The sequence below is a fragment of the Paramisgurnus dabryanus genome, chromosome 13, assembly GCF_030506205.2.
Source record: "Paramisgurnus dabryanus chromosome 13, PD_genome_1.1, whole genome shotgun sequence".
NCBI lineage: Eukaryota > Metazoa > Chordata > Actinopteri > Cypriniformes > Cobitidae > Paramisgurnus > Paramisgurnus dabryanus.
Window position 1 is genome coordinate 23,507,639 of NC_133349.1, and position 7,723 is coordinate 23,515,361.

Sequence of the window (7,723 nt, forward strand, 5' to 3'; positions counted from 1 at the left end):
GAGGAAAGATTACAATACGATCTATTTAGAGAAGCATTACATCACCCCTTTGGTGACGTCACGTGGGATTCCTGAACTTCTAAATCATTGCGGTCCCTCGTGGAGGCGGAGCGAACGGGGCGAGGGCGGGGTCAGTGCCAGTGGGTGTGGCAGCAACACTAACATCTGCCTGCCTTCAAGTTGTCATTGTTGTTCTCCGCAGTAAGTAAACTGTTGTGAAGTGTATGTGATCATGAGATATAAATGCCAGGGTAATTCCATTCTTACACAACATTGTTTTCCATGTGATTACATTTGGAAGGGTGTGTTTTACTCTTAATCATTAAATTGGCAATTAAACAAACAAGGTAGGTTATTAAAGCTAACCCAATACAATTATGGAAATTATTATTAATTTAATTAACACACCCATAATTCATACATATGAAAAATATTTTTAAAAGTTGAAATAAAATGTACTGTATAATGTTTGTTAATAAATTATTCATCAATTGCATTACTAAGTGCTTCCAAATGATATGATTTACATCAAACTGTTTATTAACAGGAGAGATGGTGTACACTAGCCAAAAGACTTGAAACATCCCGGTTCAATTCAGTTATCCAGGTCTGTTAATTGTGCACAGCTTGCCAGTGCCTCTGTGTGTACTAAATAATGAAAGTGTCAGAGGTAAATAAATTATTGGCTGGGTTATGTCTGCCTGCAAGTGTTGAATTTAGAAGATGGTGTTACAGAATCAAAGCTCAGACTCCTTTGTCCACGATAATTGCTAGGCAGATATAATGTGATGCAAGTGATATCGAAAGACAAGCCAAACAAAACCTGTGTTTTCTTCTGTACATTTCAATAAAATACTTTTAAATACAAATGAAAACATGTGTTGGAGGTGAGGGCTGTATGTATTTGCTGGTATTACAAATGATTGTTAACACTATTAAAGGGGACATTTCATGAAAATGAGTTTTTTTAATAATTGGGTCTATCAACCTAGAAAATGTGAAAAAGATCAACCCGGTAACTTAGTTTTGGTAAACCATTCTCTGCAAGCATGTGAAAAATAGGTCATTGAAATTTGTCTCCCCTTGTGATGTCAGAAGGGGATAATAACACCCTTAATCTGCACTATCTAACCACAGCACTGTCATTAAGTGCAGAGATCAGCTTATTTGCATTTTAAAGGATACACCCAGAACAACAAATTTTTGCTCTCACCTACAAACTGGCAATTTTAACATGTTATAATAAATTATCTATATGGTATTTTGAGCTAGAACTTCACATACGTACTCTGGAGACACCAAAGATTTATTTTACATCTTAAAAAAGTCTTGTGAAATGTCCCCTTTAAAGAATGAAGAATGTGTATCATGTATCAAGTAAATTTACAATGCATCGTGTATTATATAATATAAAATGTGTTGCATATAATTTAATAATATATGCAACTCTTCACATGAAACATAAAGTCTGTTTTAGCTATAGTCTGTTTAAAAGATGAATTTACTGTTTCCTACTTAAAATCATCATCATACGTAATACTGTTCTGTGAAGATATAACCTTCATATCTTTAAAATTGACTGAGTAATGTCATGTCAAATATTGAAATCAATAAAATAAATCAAACTTTGATGCTCAAAATCTCATAAATGGTTTATGAGACTTTAGCCTGGACAAAAAAAATACGAAAGAAAGAAATGGAATGCCCATAGACAGCAACAAGTTCATTACAACAATGCTAAAAATAATACAGCAATGAAGCTTTTAAAACTAACTATTAATCTTATATACTGCCATTTCATAAGTGGAGTTTTTCTGGCAAGAGACGCTATTTTAGAAAATGGCCATGAGGTTCATCATTGCTGTTAAACTGACCTGTCAGCCATAATCGTGTATGAGAATAAAAGAGGCGCATGCAGCTACAAAGTATAGACAGAGTCACAACCTCTAAAGCCTCAGTGAATGTTCTGGTGGCGGCAGTGTGATTTCTGAGGCTGAAGGTGCGCTGGAGGAGTCTAGGATAGTTTGGCGATTAATGGCTGTCTGCTCCTCAGAAAGAGGCTGTTTACAATGAGCCACCCGTGCTAAGAGCTCTGTCACGGGGACAATAACGCCAGCCTCAACTGCCATCATAACTCAGCCACTTGGCTTGCCTGTGTCTTTTAACCTGAGCTTTAATCAAAGCTTTATGACAGTGTTTGTTCCTTTATGGTCTATATATTTCTCCCAGCCATCCAGATATCATCCCGTGGGAGAGACGAGCAGTAAGTGGCATAAGTGCGTAGTCAGTGTTGGGTCACTGACCCTACACTTTAAAGGATTTTATCTCTAATGCACGGCAGGTCAGTCTGTCTCTAAACGTCTTGCGCGGCTTTAAATTCACGTTTCAAGGGAAAGCTACAAAGTTGTCACTCTAATGTCACGACTAATTGGGTTAAAACTATGCCCTGAAAGATCAGATGGTGGGCATTATCCCAAAGACATTTTTTAAATGTGTATCTGTCTGTGTGTGTGTTTAAAAGTCTGGTGTATTCAGTTGATTGGTCATTATAGTGTATTACACATAATGTAGCTGAACCATAACAAACTTGAAGCAAAATCCCTGGAACAGCAATTTGGGAATCTGACGGCTGAAACCTGATTGCAATTTGACATCAGAGAGTCGATTCACAGGAGACAGAAGACTCAAGAGAGCCTCATCCAAAAATGTGGCTCATCGTCAACAAACACAACTGAAAGATGGTGTGTTTAATCAGCTCTTTGACCTTGGATCGAAGTAGATTCACCTTTGATGGTAAGCAAGTTCCAGAACAGTTTAATTGCATTCAGAAGATTGGAATGATTCCCTTTAACCTAAAGGGAGAAGATTTGTTGCAGTTACAGCTGCACAAATGATCCAGACCTCCATCTCACAGACAAACATACTGTTAAAAAAGGTACACTGTCAGGAAAAATTGTCATACTGTAAAATGGTTCCTAGTTACCACTGGGGCAGTACTTCTTAAAAAGGTTTTATTCTACACTGCAAAAAATTATTTTCAAGAAAACATTTTCTTAGTATTTTTGTCTTGTTTTCAGTAAAAATATCTAAAAATCTTAAATTAAGATGCTTTTTCTTGATAAGCAAAACGACCCCAAAAAAAATAAGTCTAGTTTTTAGACCAAAAATGTCAAATTTAAGTGATTTTGTGCATTCCACATTTTTAATTTAGTCTTTAAGAAAAATGTTCAAGATTGTTTTGCTTACCCCATTGTATTTATGCACAAAATCACTTAAATCTGATATTTTTGGTCTAAAAACTAGACTTATTTTTTTGGGTCGTTTTGCTCATCAAGAAAAAGCATCTTAATTTAAGAATTTTTAGATATTTTTACTGAAAACAAGACAAACATACTAAGACATTTTATTATAATTTGTGTTCCTTGGGATCGAATCCATAACCTTTTGTGCTGCTACACTTTCTTTGTTTCTTTTTTCTTTCTTTCTCTCAATTGTCAAAAGCCTTCCAAATTAATCCCACACTTCTCAAGCATCAACAACAGGAATCAAGTCACAATATTAATTTAAAACAAAAGTAAAATATCTCATCAGCTAAAGAACAGAAAATGAATGCATACAGGGACATAATTGACAAATTATTCTGTTTATATTTACACAATACAAGCAGTTTGTTCAACATTTAGTGAATCAAAATAAACTTATTCAGATGCAGCAGAGGATATTGTGTGTGTGCGTGCGTGTTTGTGTGGCTGACCATGACATATATCCAGATGTATTGTAAGAACCAGAACTGTATCTGGTTTTGGCAGTTGTTTAAATCCAATATTATGTCATAATGGATTTTACATTCACTCTAATGCAGCTAAAAGTCATAAAGTGTTCATCTTATAAAAGAATAAAACATCACAGTTGTTTGAATTCATAAATTAGCCATTTTGCCCTGGGTTTGCAGAATGGCAAACGTTATGATGATTGTGTCGAAAGTAAGAGAGGCAGATTGGCAGCCTGTTTGATCTTCTCAATGGAATGTTCCACTTTTACTCCGTGCAGTCATCTCCGTGTCGTGAAGTGCCAGAAGGGATGGAAATGTTGAAGTTTGAAGCCTTGTAATAACACATGCCTCTTCTCCAACAAAGCGCATTGTTTTGCCATGGTGGTCTAAAGAAACATTATTTGGTATAGAAAGATGCTCTTCTAATATCAAAGGAAATTATGACACAATGAAACAGTAATTCTGGATTTCATGAAGCCAGCTGAAATTTCATCTTTCAAGAAATGTCTTAAGCAATCCAAACAAAATTAAAGCTCAGTTGTGTTTGAAGGCCACATGGCACATTATAATTCTGTTTCCAACAACACGTTGTCATTATGTAATTGTTAAACGACGTAGCCAATACATTTTAATGAAGCAAACAATCCGAGTGACATCATTTCAGAGTAGTTTATAGTATGACTGCAGTGGTGAGGGCGTAATGCCATGTGCATTTAAGTTCCAACATGGGAAGGCCAGAATTTGCAACAGTTTCTCTGAACATTACAATGTTATGAAGTTTTGGTAGCATTGTGAGATCAGATTACATTTTGTGTTCTTTATCAAGAATCACAGAATAGATTTTGGTGTGGTCTTCACTGAGATTTAAGATCCGTAACTTAGAGTTTTTATTCGATTCTGAGAACGGGCTTACATTTATCTTGCTTTTATTCTTGTTGACGCCACAGGCATGGAGATTAAATCCTTTTATATTTAACCAATAATACTGTTTTAGTGTTTGTTTGTTTCTGAGTTATTGAAATGTCAGGTTTTTTTTAGATTTCAAACATAAACTAACAACAGTATCTGATTCTCATCAACAATGGCAAAGTCAGGTTGATGGCTGACCATCAAATAAAATGTGACAATTTTAAAATAATCAGAAGAATAACAGAACTGAAGGCAAGACTGAAGACCATAAGGTCTGGAAAGCCTCAAAACAGAGTGAGTCAATGATGTAATGCTTTCTCAGATATGTCCCACAGCGTACTCCAGCGCTGCTGGAAAAAGAGGGCCGATCGGTGCACACAGCTGCCCATGCTGCGCTCTGCTGTGGTGAGTAAATGGGGCCCAACCCAACAACGTCCCCATTACACAGTCCCGGGCACGACACCAGCACCAGCAACTTCTGCCAACAAACGTGAACAGGAAATCATGGAAAAACAGAGGAGGCAAGAGAGCGGGAGAGAGAGATGAAGCACATGGATGTTAATGCGAGTAAAAGGAAAGAAAACAGCAATGATGTGGTCTTCACCACTGGAGCTCTTTATGACACACAGAGAGAAACAATACAGTGATCAAGTCTCATAAATGACTAAACAGCATTTTCTGCCTCAAATTCATTTATATGCAGCCTATTGTATAATGTGCATGCTTTAGCTCAATCATACATACAAACAGTGATGTTTACCAGAGCTTAAAAAAAAAAAAATGAAAATCATATGAAATGTGTATTAGTATTAGTTTAATAATATATACATTATTTAAATGTACTGTATACCTTTAAACACCCTTTATCACTTGATGAAAGGTATGTAGACCGTATAAATTTAGATTTTAATAAAGATTTAGAAAAAGTTGGTACTAGACTTTTTGACAAAAGTACTGTCATATTTTAAAGTACTTTGGGATAATGGGTAAATATTATAGTACAAAAATAAAGCACCACAGTATGAAAGCATGTTTGTCTTGCGTTGTATTAAACTTGGACTGATTCAAAATAATCTCCCGTTGCTGTAGTATGGCATTACTGTTTTTATAGTTTCATACTGCCACAATGTGGACATGAGCTGCACTGCACTTTTTTCCAGAAGCAGGAAACAATTGACAAACTTCACATGCAGCGAGCGCTAGTGATTCACAAATCAGATGTATTAAAATGAAGACTTTAAACTTTGCATGCAAATATCTTCTAAAGTTCACCTGATACAACAAATACCCTGATGGTAAACAGTATTGCTTTCTGTTGTAGCTACTTGACAAAGTTTGAAATTTATCAACTATCAATAGTAACTTTATTTAACATAGCATTCTGCTTATTCAGTGCTTCTTCGCAAACTTTTCTGTTTACTAGGATGAATTTCACTTCTATTAGTGTTTAGATAGACTATAAAATGGTAACATGCAATTGTTACCTGAAAATATATTTAGGTGATCTATCAAAACTGACTTTTGCTAACAGTAAAACCTAATGTATTTAGAAAAAAACATTTCCTTGTAAACGAACAGTTAATATAACTCTTAATCAGCCATTTTATAAATTCATTTTAAAGTAGGATGAATTAAAGGGGACATTTCACTAAACTTTTTCTAGATGTAAAATAAATCTTTGGCGTCCCCAGAGTACATATGTGAAGTTTAAGCTCAACATACCATATAGATAATTTATTATAGCATGTTAAAATTTCAGTGCAAAAAGTCAGTGACATAGGATTCTGACCAGATTGATGTGAAAGGACAAATTTATCATAAATAAGACTATGTTCCTAATTGTTGTAGAATTATGTTTGTTATCTATTTAAGTCTTGAAAATATGACTTAGAATGTGGGACACCATGCCTTGGGTAATTTGGGATGGTCTTTAAATGGGGAGAATATGCATTTAACTTTATGTCTAAAGACAATAGGAGAAAATTGTACAGTTTAGTTACATTTTATTTTATTTTAATATAATTTTTAATTAATTAATTGAATTAACACAGCAGATCGTTAATCCTGTGTGGAGAATTTTTTTTAATCTTGATATTTGAATATAATTTTTTTTATTGAGATTTTTGTACTTGTTTCACAAACAAAGCTTAAGGCTAGTCCCAGACTAAAATACATGTTTGAGCTGTCTCAACTGAAAATAACGTGCACTGACAGATGTTAAAATATGCCAGTATCATTGACTTGTCACACCATTAACATCTTTTTCTAAAGCATGTTTATAAAGATGCTTAAACATACTTTAACTAAGGCCTAGTCCTGGCTTTAGCTAAGCATATAGGGGTGGTTTCCCAGACAGGGATTATTTTAAGACAAGACTAGGCCTTAGTTTAATTAGGAAATATAACTAGTTTTAACAAACATTCCTTACTAAAAACAGTACCAGCGTGCATTTATTTTAGTCTAGGACTAGTCTAATCCCTGTCCGGGAAACCACCCCTTAGTGTTTGGCATGCATAAAGTGTGGTGAATATAGGCTTTTTAGGCCCAATATATACACTCACCTAAAGGATTATTTGGAACACCATACTAATACTGTGCTTGACCCCCTTTCACCTTTAGAACTGCCTTGATGGAGTTGATGGAGATTTGTGGGATGCACATCCAGGGCACGAAGCTCCGGTTCCACCACATCCCAAAGATGCTCTATTGGGTTGAGATCTGATGACTGTGATTCAAACTTTGTGACATGGTGCATTATCCTGCTGGAAGTAGCCATCAGAGGATGGGTACATGGTGGTCATAAAGGGATGGACATGGTCAGAAACAATGCTCAGGCAGGCCGTGGCATTTAAACGATGCCCAATTGGCACTAAGGGGCCTAAAGTGTGCCAAGAAGATATCCCCCACACCATTACACCACCACCACCACCAGCCTGCACAGTGGTAACAAGGCATGATGGATCCATGTTCTCATTCTGTTTACGCCAAATTCTGACTCTACCATCTGAATGTCTCAACAGAAGTCGAGACTTGTCAGACCAG